General features: G+C 40.2%; 1 protein-coding gene across 8 annotated transcripts in view; it reads right to left on the bottom strand.

Moving 5' to 3' along the window:
• Positions 1-15086, bottom strand: part of RBMS3 (RNA binding motif single stranded interacting protein 3) — a 718377-nt gene that overhangs the window by 690553 nt on the left and 12738 nt on the right. The gene's annotated exons all lie outside the window — the stretch shown is intronic.

Genomic DNA, 15086 nt, shown 5'->3' with positions numbered 1-15086 from the left:
TTCCTCCTAAGCCTCCTCCTCAGGTGAGAATGTCCCATCTTCAGGGTCACACCAGCATAAAGCAATAGATTCACCTTTGAAACCTCTCTACCCCTTACCCCCATTCCTCGAACCCAATGTCTGCCAACACTCCCTCGACAACTCTTCACTTTCAACAGAACTTTCTGAAGCCAGAAGTTCATAATCTGTTACCTGGGTTAATTTGATAACATCCAACCTGACCTCTTGCCTCCAAGCTCTCTTTAGCATCTCCATCCTAATCAATGATAGAGTAACTGTTCACAACGATTATTGTCTGATAATATAGTCCCACACTGAAAACAAAACTACAGCTCATGATCTTCATGAGAATATACAGATTCCTTACCGTAGCGTTCAAGGTCTTCCTGATTTCCAACCAAACTTTCTTTTCCAGTTTTTTCTCCCTGTTTTCCACCACTATCCTCTATTCCTCTCAAGTGCATCCTTTCCAACTCTAGACCTCCAACAATGCCAGCCCTACAGACACTGCCACAGGAGTCTAGGCATTCTTCAAGACACATCTCAAATAACACATCCTCCATGATGTTTTCACCAATGGTTCTGGATTGACATAATCATAAACTCTGGCCCTGGCAGGTTTCTGTACCTACTGTAGGACTGAACCCGTTTTATGTCACATACTAGGCAATATGCTCCTGTCTTAAATCCCTTCCCAAATTATAGACTGAGATCTTATTTAGTAATTTCATCCTCCTTATTCATTCAGTGTTGACAGAGTGCTTTCCATGACAGACTCTGGAAATGCAATATGAAAATCTCTCTATCTCCTCCAATGAGCCAACTCTTTCAACCAAGCAGAGTATCTGGGAGATGGCAGGTGCTCAGTAAATATGTGTAGAATGGAATTGTCCCTAACCTCACAGGTGAAATAAAGGCACTGTGAATTCAAAGACTTCTCCAAATCTCCTGACAAGCTAGTAACTAGTGCAACTCTGCATTTATCAGTTTTATCTATTCATTTCAATTGCCAGAGCATGCCATCCCACAACTGTTAAAAAAGAGTTTTATAAAAAGTTTTAAACTACTTTACTGGTCTACAAAAATGTTATTACACAAAAACTTGGGTTTCCTATATATAGGCTTACATTTTTAAAGCAGTGAAGAATCTGGTATATTTTCAGTAAATCTAACTCAAAAGCAAAGTATGAGTTGTAATTTTCTTGATCCATATAATTTACCTATTTATACATTTAACGATTTATTAATTCACTTATTCTTCTACCCTGTAGGTGGCCTGCTCCCCTTAATGTTCTCTTAAAATTTCACCACCAAAGACAGACACCATCTATGTCTTCAGTGCTCTACCCGAGGCATCTCATTTGTTCTGCTCAGGCTTCACCTTTGCACTGAACAACATCACTATCCCAGGAAACACAAACAGTGCAGTGATGAGTCACCCCAATCCTTCCGGGTTTCCCTGTTCATTCCCAGCACAATCCTGACCTCCAGAAAACCCTTCTCCCAATATAGACCACCACTTCGAGCCAAGCTAGCACGGGAAGGGACTGTGTGCTACTTTATAAATAGAGAATCACATGCTTATTCATTGCAGCCACAGCTGTAAATGAATTACTCAAAATACGACCAACGCACATGCATAACTGCTTATAAGCAATGCAAAAATATTGACACTGGAGAGAGCTCGACCTTCCTGCAATCCTCCACTTATGATTTCTTTAGATAAAGCACAATGCGTCACTTAGCTCTGTGACCAGTCATGGAAAGGACACGAATGCAGGTGGGGACATTTGTGGAGGGGAGTAGAGTCAGAGAGAGAGGAGAGGATGCTCTCGGGCTGCCGGAGTTTGACGGATGAAATGGAAATGGTGGCAGCGGCACTAGCAGCTATTTTAAACAAGCTCACCACATGTAGTGGTGAATATATTTTTAAAAGATGAGTTTCCTCTTAATTGTGTGTTTTCTTCATTTAACGATTAAGTTAATATATGGCTTTTTGTCTAGCAGCAAGACACAAGGCCCGTGGTTATGTACTGTACCTGCTATAAAACCAACAAGACTCAGTGAAGGGCAGGGGGAAGAAAGAAGGGGACGGGAAAAGGAGATTCATTTTTATCCTAGGAGGTAGGATGTAAGTGGGACTTAGAAGATGAAGCTGAGGCAGGAAGGCCTAAGGAAGACTCCAAACAAAGGTGACAGTGCAGCAAAAGTCAAGCAGATAGAACCCCAACTTGATCAACTGAAAGGACCTTTCTGGTAAGGGAGACACTGCATTCTTTGGAAGTAATGACTGCTTCTTCCTTATATAAACATTCACATCACAAGGAAGGGAGGGATAAATCTGAGGTTCTGCTCTATTTCCCCATAATATGAAATATCAATTCTTTGTCTTATTAGTTGACATTTATTAAATACTTACTCTGTATGAGTTAGGGTTCCATGGTTGCAGGTAACAGTGATTGATTCTTATTGTCAAAGCAGAAACATCTGACTGACTAGAGCAAAAGCAACCCTAAAGAAGCAAGCATCTAAGACAGGAACCAGAGAAGCTGCGGGAATCTAAGCTGAAGAAGCTGATGGACAGTTAGCTAAAGTCAACATGGACAAATCAAGACACATCTTCTTGGGAAAGAACATCTGCTTTCTTAGATTTGGTCAAGAGTCTTCCTTATGTCCAGATGCCTTGCCCCATGATAAGTAATTTAACCAAAACCATATCCAATAGATTAGTTTCCCAACAAGAAACTAGGGTACAATTATAAAAACAAGGAAGAATGGGTGCTGGGCTAGCGAAATCCAATGTTCACAGCATGCAGATTTCAGCATAGAGAAGAGAAAAGAAGTGTCAAACAACACACTGGCATGGAGTGTGCACACACATGTGTGCTATTGCTCTCTCATGTGTTTTTAGACCAGCTGGTGAACACCCTCTGTTCTGTTGAGGTTCTTGCTTCCTTTGGACCACTCTGACCACTGAGTTCTAATGGGACCCAAACTCTGCATCTCTGCATTTTATCTTTTGCTAAGTACCTTCAGGTGTTTTTAAAAAGAAGAGCAAACTTTCCCTAAACAATTTCCTCTGAAAAGCCAGTTTAGTTAAAAGGAATGTGGATAATCCACTGTAGGTACCATCAATCCAGTTCTGGTAGAATGGAAATTCAGAAACAACTTGAAGAATCAAAGAGGACATGCTGCTTTGGTTTCATGCTCTGGTCAGCTGGTGGAGCCTCCTGGAAAACTAGGAGGGTCCCAAGGAGGTGGCAGGCACCACTATCAATTATCTGTATCTTTCTAGCTGAGAGGGATGGGATGGTGAAGCTGGCCAATGTATCTGAGGTACGTAGGTTCATTATTGTTATCAGACAAAGGAAGCATGATCTTGGCCTATAATCTAGCACAGGCACTGGGAAAACAGAGCCAGATACAGAAAGAAACCTGACCGGCAGCCGGTTACTCACTCAGCGAATGTTTATTGAGCACGTACTTTGTGCCAACCCTTGTTCTGGGCTCTGGGGATACAGCAGAGAACAAGAGAGACTAGATCTCTGTTCTTGCAGAGGTTACATATTAATAGGGAAGGCAGATAGTAAACAAAGAAGGAAAGAAAAATATCCAGTAACGGTAAGAGCTCTGTGTGTTGCAGGGAATGAAAATATGGTGAAGCAATGGAGCTTGACTGGGGGATGCTTTTAAACTGGGTGGTTTAAGCTAGGATCTGACCAGCAAGAAGAAACCATTCCTGTTCAGATTGGGCAGAGTAAGGGAGGAATTGAGGCAAAGGGAACAGCTCTTGCCAAGGTCTCGGTGTGTTAGAGTAACAGAAAGAAGGCCATTGTGGCTGGAATAGGAAAGGGTGAGGGAGAGAGGGGTAGGCGATGAGTTCATAGAGGTGGGCAGGGGCCAGGTGGGTGGTTGGTCATAAGGGCGGCTTCTAAAGGGAAAACTCAGAGGATGTTTCCAGAAGCAGTCACTGTGGATGTTCATTAGGATGGTGGGGAAACCAGGAAGGCAGTCAAGTCAGTAAAGAGCCATATCTGGGAATTTGGGAAGTGACGTAAGGGAGGGCTCAGGTCCCTGGGATGCAGCAAAAGATTAGATTTCCATAAGGAGGAAGAGGATGGATCTGAATCTTGCTGGGGATCCAGAACCTCCCCATGAAACCACATGGTGCACCATCAGGGCAGGAAGGTCCCGTAGAATAACTGAACAGTTAGTGAGGAGGGGGTGAGGGAGAAGCACGGCTCTGCATTCTACCCAGAGGTGGTCTTATGCAAAACTGCCAGGCATTGGCAGTACTGTGGTCAGGTTACCACATCCCATACTTGGGTGGGCAATTAATTCCCAGGATCCTCCAAGTGGTGAGGTGAGAGCTATGATAGCCCTCTTACATGAGCCAAGATTGGGTTAGGCTTTGTCTGCAGGGTTATGACCTCAGCGGATCCAACTGTGAGAAGCTGAAGAAGGCAGAGAAAGCACTAAAGGGTGGTGGTGAGTCCAGACGTTCTCGCAGTGCCTTTGTTTGGAGTCTTACCAGCCATTCTAAATACCAGTTTGATTTAAAATATTCCTTAAGAATAACTACCATTACTCAAATACATACAAAGAACCACATACTGGGCAAGTTGCAAACATTATTCCTAATCCTTGATTCTAATTACAGAGAGGAAAAAAACTGAAACCCAAAAATGATAGTAAATGATTAGAATCAAGTGTTTATGATCACTTTTTCCCATTAGGACAGAACATAAAAGCAAACATATATGGAGTTCTCTATGAAAAGAAAAAGAAATTAGTCTATTCCCCTCTATCAACTAATGCATATTTGAAAGTATAATTTCAAATGTATGGACCTAGTACAATAGACCCACAATCCATTCATCCTTATTTGGAACTCTGATGTATATTTTCCCTCTGGCACATTTTTAAGAATATATTCACATCACCAGGATTTATTCTTTGAGGTTTTTATAAAGAAGTGTCATCCTGTGCTACAAAGGTTAAAAAGAGAAATTCAGTGAAAGTGAAGTTCACTTTCAAAGGTAAGCAAAACAGACAGGTTTTCTAATGCAAATATGTGCTTCTTAAATTAAATTAAGGAAGGGGCCTGGAGGTTAAGGTTTGATCGATTCTCACTCTGACTTTAGCACCGGAACCCGATGCCAAGCACCACACTTCAGACTAAGACACCACAAAGGAGGAACACCCCACAGGCAGTGGAATATTTTGACAGTGAACCTTGCCTTTGGATCCCGTCAACCGCCAGGTTCAAGAGATAATCAGACTCCAGTGGAAGGTTATAGTCTCAACTTTACAATGAAAGGGTTAGCCCTAATGCCTTCAAAGTTCCTTTCAGTTTTATAAAATTCTCTAGTTCTGTTTCCTAGTGAATGAACAAATGCACTGCAGGTAAAGTGCTCAGAAAAGCAGAGGAGTGTCCATTTAGGCCTGGTTGTTGGCTGTTCGTAGGACCCAGCATTTTGCTGTCTTGGTGAATTTATGGTGCATCATGGTTGTTCCCCAGCCTTGCAGATTTAGGAACTGGACGTTTTCAGCACACACCGAGATGATCAGAATCCTGGGGACAGATGCAACCTAACTCAACTCACATGAGACTAATGTATAAACCAGAAGGCCAATTTATCATAGATAACACACATATTATGATCAGCATATTCACATTTTGCAGAAATAGTAACATGGGGAGCTTGCTAATAAAATGCAGTTTAAAAACAGAGAAATAATGCCGCGGAGCAACTAAGCCCATGCGCCACAACTACTGAAGCCCGCGCGCCTAGAGCCCATGCTCCACAACAAGAGAAGCCACAACAATGAGAAGCCTGCGCACCACAACAAAGAGTAGCCCCCACTTGCCACAACTAGAGAAAGCCCGCGTGCAGCAACAAAGACCTAACACAGCCAAAAATAAAATAAATAATAAAAATAAATACATTTAAACAAAAAAACAGAGAAATAAACAGGAAAAGTGATGTTTTTCCCCAGACCAGGTTGAGTCACATAGCAGAGACCCCTTCTGTATTGGCAAGAATGCTTGGATTTCAGGATTCAAAGTTTCTTCCCCTTGGGCAGGGCACCACACATGTGTTCAACCGTCAGTCCTTTCTGTAACATAGTTTTTTCTCTAGATAGCTTTAATAAATCACTGATTAAACTAGATTGTCATACATTCTTGAATAAATATTGCTTTTCCATGTGTATTGGCAAAGTCAGTTAATTTTAACTATCAGAAGGCAAACTAGTCTTTCTTTTTGCCAAGATCCTGGGGATAACTCACTGTGTTCCCCTTGAAGTCTCTTTCCAATCGTATTATGAATGTATGAAAGTACCAGGGTCAGGAGAGGTAAACCACAAAAATAATTTTAATTACTTAAATTACAGGCAAATTTAAATCTGGATAAATGGCTGTAGAGTACATTATAATAGCCAGGAAGTGCCACCGTCAGTACATTTCAACAGACTATTTGGTAATGTAGTTGGATGGTTCTTTGTGAAAGGATGGTTAAGTGAAAATGAAAGTGGGCTTCAAAATCATGTTTCCTAGAACAGTGTTATTCAATGTGTGGTCTGCAGGCCAGCAGCATCAACTTCACTTAGGAGATCATGAGAAATATTTCTTAGGCCCTACCCCAAACCTATTGAGAAGGAAGGAAAGAAGGAAGGAAGGAAGGGAGGGAGGGAGAGAGGGAGAGAGGGAGGAAGGAAGATCCACCAGAGGATTATTTATGTATGCTAAAGTTTGAGAACCAGTACCCTAAAGTACAACTTGAGAAAGAAATCCCACAAAATAATCAGTTGGTCAAACAAATAAAATAAACAAGTAAATAAAAACTAATCTTTTAAGCAAGCCTGCAAACAAATGAAACATCGCCAACTATCTCATGCTCTCTAAATAAAACTTTTCAAAAATAGGTCCACACAAAAGAATCACTGCAACAAAACAGGAAGTGAATGGCCAAGGACAATTGCATGTAAAGATAAAATTAAAACCTGGAAAAGACGATTTCAGACTTTAAGATAGGTTGAGTTTCCGCTAGCCCCGTTTTCTAAACTCTCTGAGGTTTATCACTTAAATACTCTTGCTAGTAATGCATTCTTTTCTTAACCTTTGCAAGAGCTTTGCCATACTGAAGATGATCTTAAACCAGAAGTACATGCAAGGCACAAGTAGGGAGGAAGGAGCATGAACTCTCTTTAGTATCCCCTCTACAATCTCAGCTTTGTCCTCACTTCTGGTTATCTCACTCACACTTATCACATCAAATGTCACCTCCGTGTAGGTGACACTTAAATCTGTGTTTGCCATTGCACTCACTTCATGCTCAGATCTTCCTCCTTGCCTACAGCACATCTTCATCTGGGAGTCCCATTGTCACCCTGAAGTTACATTTCAAACTGGATCATAGTCTATTTTCAGATCATTCTCAGCCCCTCTCTCCAGCCTCCGTGTCACCTACCACACTGCCCTTTTTCCAGTCCCTGATATTTCGTGCTTTCCTGTCTATGCTCATCCAGGTTTAGCTTGGTATCCTAAATGTTACCCTTCTGCACCACTACATCTTGCAACATACTAGTAATCAATCCAAAACACTCCTTTTATGAATGTTTCTTCCCTCCCAGTGAAACAATTTGTAAGCGCTTCCCTCTACTAACTGTGTGGCTCCCTCTTAACTTGTCATCATTATTTTTTGGAAACAACTTAATTTCCAGTGTTAATTGTTTGAGTGATCATCAACTCATACTCAAAAGTCTTAAAAAATGTGTCATCCAAAAACCCAAACAAAATCATTCCTGTTTTTTTAGGAACAGGTGAACACAGGACAAGCATAAACATGCACACGCAGACATACAGGATTTTAAAAATAGGTTTGGAATCCGTATACCTTATTTTTAAAACCTAACAATATGTCATTTTCCCTGCTCAATATATCCATCTGCATAGATTTCATGGCTGCATAAGTGTTTTTTTGTAAAGGTATAACAACATTTATTTAATCTACACCATATATATGGACATCTAGATTGCTTACAATCTCCTCTATTAAATACAGTGCCACAATAAGCACCTTTATACACCCATACTTTTATCCCTTAGCAGGTATTTCTAGAATTGATCTTGCTGTATAACAAGGCATGTACGTTCTTAAAGCTTTTGATACATTCTTTCAAACTGAGATCCAAAAGGTACCTATGTGTTAATATTCCCCTGAGTATGAACAGTGTGTTGGGAGCTGCTGCCTCCCTATAATTCAACGTACTCTGGCTGTTAAGAAATGTTTAACTTCTGAAAAATCTAGCCGGTAAAAATAATATCTCACTGTTATTTTATTCACCATTTCTTCGATTATTAGTGACATACTTTTGAGCGCTTGTTAGCTATTTCTATTTTTTTCATTTGTGAATTTTTCTCCCTTTTATTATTGGAGTGTTTTCATTTTCTTTTTGTCCTGTTGAATAGTAGGAGCCTATTTTATACGCAAAGTATTCAACCTTAGTAATATTATACTGCAAACCTTTTTTATAACACTGTTTACTTGCTTTTTACTTTAAATTATGGTAGGGTTGTGCTAGATGAAGATGCATAAATATGTCTGTAGTCATAATGTGGGAATTGCATTAAAAATAAAGAATTTTAAGTCTATCACTCTTTTCATTTATAGTTTATGCCTTTGGAATGAATTGTATAAATCTACTCCCTCTACAAAGATTAAACAATAGTTCACTTTTTTCTTTTCTGACCTCGAAGGACTTTCAGTCATTGCTGTGTTCTGGGAACCCAACCAATGCCCTCTGCTACCCGTTCTCTGTTCTGGCAAAGTCTGATTCCTCACTGTCTGGTATCCCCCCAGTTGTAGCTCATGCCTATGTTATGTTCCTGCTCTAATTCCAGCAGGAGTGCCCACCCATCCTTCCCTGACTTCGCCAATATGCCAAATGTCCAATTCCTTTGTTCTCCTCCAGACTCACCCCAAACTCTCTTCTCCCTTCATGGCTCTTCTTGCCCAAACAGCCCTTGTCACTTCTCTTTAAGTCAATGTCACACAATTTAGTATCTAATTACTCCCTTTTGTTCCATGTGTCACCTCTGTTTCCTCAAATAAATGGTCATCTGAAGAGCAAGAATCGTAGTATAACCTCCTTCTGTCTTGAACAAACTGTTACCAACCCCAGTCCTTAGACTCTCCAGTCAATAGAAACTGATGAGAGGACACCAGAGAATTGGGGGCAAAGCTTTATGTGGACTTGGGCCAAGGCTCAAGACAGCAGAAGCAAGAGTCAGGTGCCCACGCCCACTCCCCTGCTTGGGTCCTTAAGTGGAGTAACAACGGGGCAGATCGGTGGGTGGGGCAGCAGGTGTGGCTTAGATGGTCTGCCCACCGCCCCGGAGGTGCAGGGATCAGGTACAGGACCCTGCTTTGGCTCCCAGCAACTCACAAATGGCAGTTGGTTTGTGGCCGTTTTGTACCTTGTTTATAATTTGCCCCAACAGCACATGCATGCAATTATTTTTAATCACGTACAGTTTCTTTGTATCCTGTTGCTTAAGAAGACCTTTGTCCATGTGCAAGCACTGCTGTAAAGGGCCCCAAGGTCCCAGCCTGTCTCAAAACCCCCTATACAGGGCCAGCCTAAGGAAGAGCTCTATGAACGTGCATTGATTGACACCTTGGATTTCACATTCAGAAATTCCACGTTCCAAATCACTTCTTAATAACTATAGGATACGAAATAAATTGGCACAGCACTGGACTATAAGATATTATAATTCAACAGTGCACAAACACTGAAAAATCTTATTTCCTCCTTTTCCAAAGCATCTTCAAGCCAAACATACACGAAGGTGTGGGAGACAGCAGGTGTACACAGACACCTGTTTTTTGCTAAGTCAATGTTGACTTGAGAGTAAACATGAGAATGAGCAAGAATAAAGCAAATACTTTACAGAAAAAAAAAGCCAAACACCTTGAGGAGAATTTCACCTTTATATTTCCTTCCTGGTTCTATGTATCTTTGGAATTGAAAGTGCGGCGTTATTTTGAAATTAAAAAGGAATAAAGAAAACTGTAGCAGAAGCACAGATAAATATGGAGTAGTTTCATTCAACTTTCCAGAAGATTCTACAATCAATTAAAGGATGTTTAGAGAGTTAGAGCATGGCCTACATGCAGGTCATTGTTGTAGGGTCTGAGAGTGAGACAAGGAAGAGGAGGACAAGGATTCTTTCCTCTGGGGGCTGAATTATTCGGAAAAAAACAAGGGGAAGAAAAAATGGTTAAGTGCCCAGAAAGCATAAGTATTATCAATAAGTGTTACTAGAGTTCAGGATACGTAACAACTTCTATGTCATCAGTTGACATTTATCAAGCACCTACCAGATGCTGGGCAAGGACTGAGGGTCACACAGCTGGAAGACCTTTGAGATGGCCCTTGGGTTTTGAGCATGAAGATGTAGGTGAGGGAAGTCGTTACAGTTGGAAGAAGATTAACAAATAATTACAATTAAGTTCAGCGATGTTACATGTGAGCAAGTTTGATAATATTTGAAAACTCAGTGTAAGCTGGAGAAACTAAAAAATCTCAATTCCTTCATTCCCCAATGAACAAGTCTGGAAAATTATCTAGTTAAAACCCAATACCACACCCAGAGCCAGTGCTGGCCTCACTCAAATCATTTTTAAACACGAGCTCACTCAAAGCATTTTTAAACACGAGCTATAGCTCTAGGGAAGCAGGGGCTGACACCCTATAAGATGGCTACAAGAAAATGACACCCCTCCCTCCTCTAATTTAGTTACTTTTGGGGACAAAAACATCCTGGGAACTTAAATGAGGAAAGTGCAAGTATTGTGAAATATAGCAATGTAAAAACCAGACAATTTCTCAATAGATTCATCTCAGACTGCAGGGTGAGTTTTCTATGAAGCACTGAAACAGACCTGCATTGCTTTCCAAAACAAAACCACAATAAAAAAAATCATGGAAGAAGTATGAGAAATACTGAAAGCAAATCTCTCTACATGATTTCAATCCAACTGATGGCAGAGATGGAGGCCGGAGAAACATAATGGAAGTGCAAAGAAATGTTTCGGTGAAGGGCATTGATCTGAGCTCTTATAAGGATTTGTGGTCCATTATATTCATGTATCAAGTCAATTTTAGCCCTCTCAGTCCCCCTCTTCTTACTGTTATCACTTACAACAATCTCTTGGAGTTAATGGTTCTTATTTATATTTTATCATTTTCATAATATGTTAATATATTGGCATTCTTTACAGAACCCTGAAACACATTACTACTAGTCTAATATTGATCGTCAAGACATTCTTACCAAATAACTAAATATTCTTATGATGGGAAGAAGTGGCAGGAAACTGAAATACAAAAAGGTCAGGAAACCCTGGGGATATGGTATTAAAGCAAGTTCTAGAATCAAAAAATTTTGGCCTCCCAGACCTCTCTCTCAGAGTCCTTTCACCTAACCAAAGCGCTGTTTTCATTTCTGATTATTAAATTCCTTTTCCAAACTTGGTTAAAATGTTTCAACTTGCATTAAATATATATGAAGTACGGTATACTGTTGCTTTTTAAGCATGGGTTAAAAAATGGTCGGTATTCTAGTTGTAAAAAGAGAAAATGCTAAATTGGCCTTCCTGTGTTGAACTAAGCTCTCCTTCTCATCTCATACACAAAATAAGAGAAAAAAGTCATCCTTGCAGGTCTATGTTTAGGATACTCCCTGAGTTTCCAAAGAAGCATGTGGAACTTGATCATCAAACTTTAAAAGGCTATGAAATATAAATACATTAAATAGAATTAAGTGTTATTAGAAATACATGTCCTTGATTTACCTTTTTTATAGGAAGAGCAAACAGTTGAGGTTTTATGATCTTACTGTCTTCTAGATGGATTTCAGTTGGTAAATATTTCTATATCAGCCCAGCATAGCATCTTCTGCATCTTTTGTTTTCTTCTTTTCATTGCCATGTTTTAACTTTAATTAAAATTTATATTGGAAGTGAGAAACAGGACAAGTACAGGGGAAAAAAGAAACAAAATCAGATTTCACTGAGGTTCATTAGATTTTCCAGAGTCATTTTTCCAGCTCAGTTAATATACCAGGACATTCCTCCTATGGTCAAGGAGCACCAAACAAGTCCACCAGATGAGGGCTATCACAAAATATAATTTTGCAGTATTCCCAAGATAATAACATAAAAAGGAAAATCCTGATGTCCAAGCTCTTGGGACACGAATATTTGCTCTAGTACAAAAATGCCTCAGCTAGATTCCAACCGCTTAGGAAGATTTGGGCTGCCTGAGGCTGTCCTCGCCTGCTATTGCTCTTTCAACTTGGAATATGTGTGGCAGACAAAGCAGATCAACCTGGGACACAAGTGTGGCCCCATGGGATGGACAAGAAGCAAAGAAATGTTTGGTCCTGCTGACCCCAAGCACCGCTGGGATCCCCATGAGGGTGTCACACACACACACAAAGAGACATTTCTTCTTCTGACAAATGTGAGAGGCTCTCTTTCAGCTCAAGCCTCAATCCGGAAGTTCGTCTTCTCACCCAAAGGAACAGACTTTAATAACCCTTATCACTCCAACACAAAGGGGCAGGTCAGTCCCACAGGACACAGAATCTTCAGGTTAAGAATCCAAGCACTTAACACATATCTATGGAACCTAAAAAAAAAAAGGTTCTGAAGAACCTAGGGGCAGGACAGGAATAAAGATGCAGACATAGAGAATGGACTTGAGGACACGGGGAGGGGGAAGGGTAAGCTGGGACGAAGTGAGAGAGTGGCATGGACATATATACACTACCATATGTAAAATAGATAGCTAGTGGGAAGCAGCTGCATAGCACAGGGAGATCAGCTTGGTGCTTTGTGACCACCTAGAGGGGTGGGGTAGGGAGGGTGGGAGGGAGACGCAAGAGGGAGGGGATATGGGGATATATGTATATGTATAGCTGATTCACTTTGATATAAAGCAGAAACTGACATACCATTGTAAAGCAATTATACTCCAATAAAGATGTTTAAAAAAAAAAAAAGATCAAGGGTAGAGCAATGCCAAGAAATGAGGAAATGATGGCGGGTATTGCTTAATGAAAAAAAAAAAAAAGAATCCAAGCACTGATGTCAATCCTTGTGTAATAAGGAACTCATCAAGGCATTTTTCAGTGTTTAAAAGGAAGCAAACCTGCTTAGAAGATAAATGATTCAATTTTCAGTATTGAAATGAGTACCTTATACATTTATTGTAACATTATTCATAATGGCAAAACGGTGGCAAAAAAAATCCATGCCCATCGATGGGCAACACTTGCATAAAATGTGATGCAAACACACTAGAAACAATTACCCTGACAATTAAAAAACAGGGCATGTCTAGTGAACTGGGGAGAATGCACAAAGTATGTTTTCCATTGAAAAAAGGAGTAAAATAACCTGCTCAGTTTGATCTCAGATACCATAGATCTGACTGTATGTTTGTATGAGCATAAAGAATGTTATAGAAGGGCACATATGATTTTTGTATTAACATATGTTATTTCTGAGAGTTCTTCACAGACCAGTGTGGTGTGCAGAAGAAGATTATTAATATTTTCAATATATATCTTGAGTTGTTTCACTAGATACGATTAGTCTGGATTACTTTGCAGTAGAAAAATTTACTAAATGTTGAGGAATTACATATATAGAGACTATATTTTCTACAAATGGTAATAAGAGCCTTGATGCAAAAAAAGAACATGGTGGAGAAAAAAAAAATACAAAACTGCAGAACAAACATAAGAGATTCAACACAACTTGGAAAAATCAAGAGGCATCCAAACCAAAAACACAGTTTGCAGCCACAACTGGGCTATTGTTTCCATACATTCCTTAGTGAGGAAGCCTTTGAAGTTGACATCAGAATCCCATCTTATATCATCTATCGTTACTTCCGACATATCTTTATACCTGCTTAGTTAATTGTATAGGGAAACTAGAGCTTTCTTTTCCCAAAATAGGCATTTTGTCAGTCTTATTTGGTCTTCGAAGTTGTCTTTTCAAAATTTTGAGTTAAAAAAATCCATATTGCTGTGGATATTTACATGGCATAGGGAGATAATATATGACTATTATACTCAAGATTCTCTGTCTCAAATAAGAAAAATAGACAAAAATATGGGCCTAGCACTCAACCCATCTCCTAGCTGCGTATTCTGAGTTCACCTCCTGATATGTCCAACTCTCCGCCAACCCAAGGAAGGAAGCTGAATATATAAGCTGACAGTCTTGGCAACTGCTCAGGAATGGCCTCTCCAGTCCCCTCAAACCACCACCACTGCCATTTAGTCCTGACCTCCTTGCTTATTCTCATCCCCAATTTCCAAATACTGGCTGTCTTTGAAATCCACTTCTGTCCTTCCAAGTTGGCATGCGTTCTGATGTTCTTGCCAGCATCTTGGGAAGCAACACTGTGTCAGTTTTTCTCTTCTCTCCTCTTCTCTTCTCTTTTCTCTTCCCTTCTTTTCCCTTCTCTTCTCTTCTCTTCCCTTCTCTCTCTTCTCTCTCTTCTCTTCCTATTGCAGTTTCGGACTGAGCTCACCTGCTATCACAGTGTGTCCCATTAGCTGCGTACATAACCTAACTCGAGCCAACAGTCCTGGGGTCCTAGTGGCCCACATGTTTCAGGAGAGAAAGGTGGGGTAGGGAGTGATATATCAGTTGGTATATGTAAAAGAATTTACTTTAGTAAGACTTATTTCTGCTACACAAAATGCCTTTTGACATAAAGCATCACAGAGGTGAAGGGAACATTCAGCAACTCTGGTTTTAAAAATCACTGCCTTCAGCAACAGAGGACTGCATGAGACACACTGAACAACACAGATTAATACACGCTAAAAACCTTCTGTTATGCACTCAGCCTGCACCAGGCACTCTACTGGATCCTGCGGGGCATTCAAAGATGAAGACCCTGTGGTCCTAGTCTTCAGGGGGTTCACAGACTAACTCTGAAACAAATCTGATCCTGATAAGTAAAGGTATATTTGAAAGCCAAAAATAGATTTA

The sequence above is a fragment of the Balaenoptera ricei genome, chromosome 11 (genome assembly GCF_028023285.1).
Source record: "Balaenoptera ricei isolate mBalRic1 chromosome 11, mBalRic1.hap2, whole genome shotgun sequence".
Lineage (NCBI taxonomy): Eukaryota > Metazoa > Chordata > Mammalia > Artiodactyla > Balaenopteridae > Balaenoptera > Balaenoptera ricei.
This window is presented reverse-complemented; position numbering and strand designations above follow the sequence as displayed.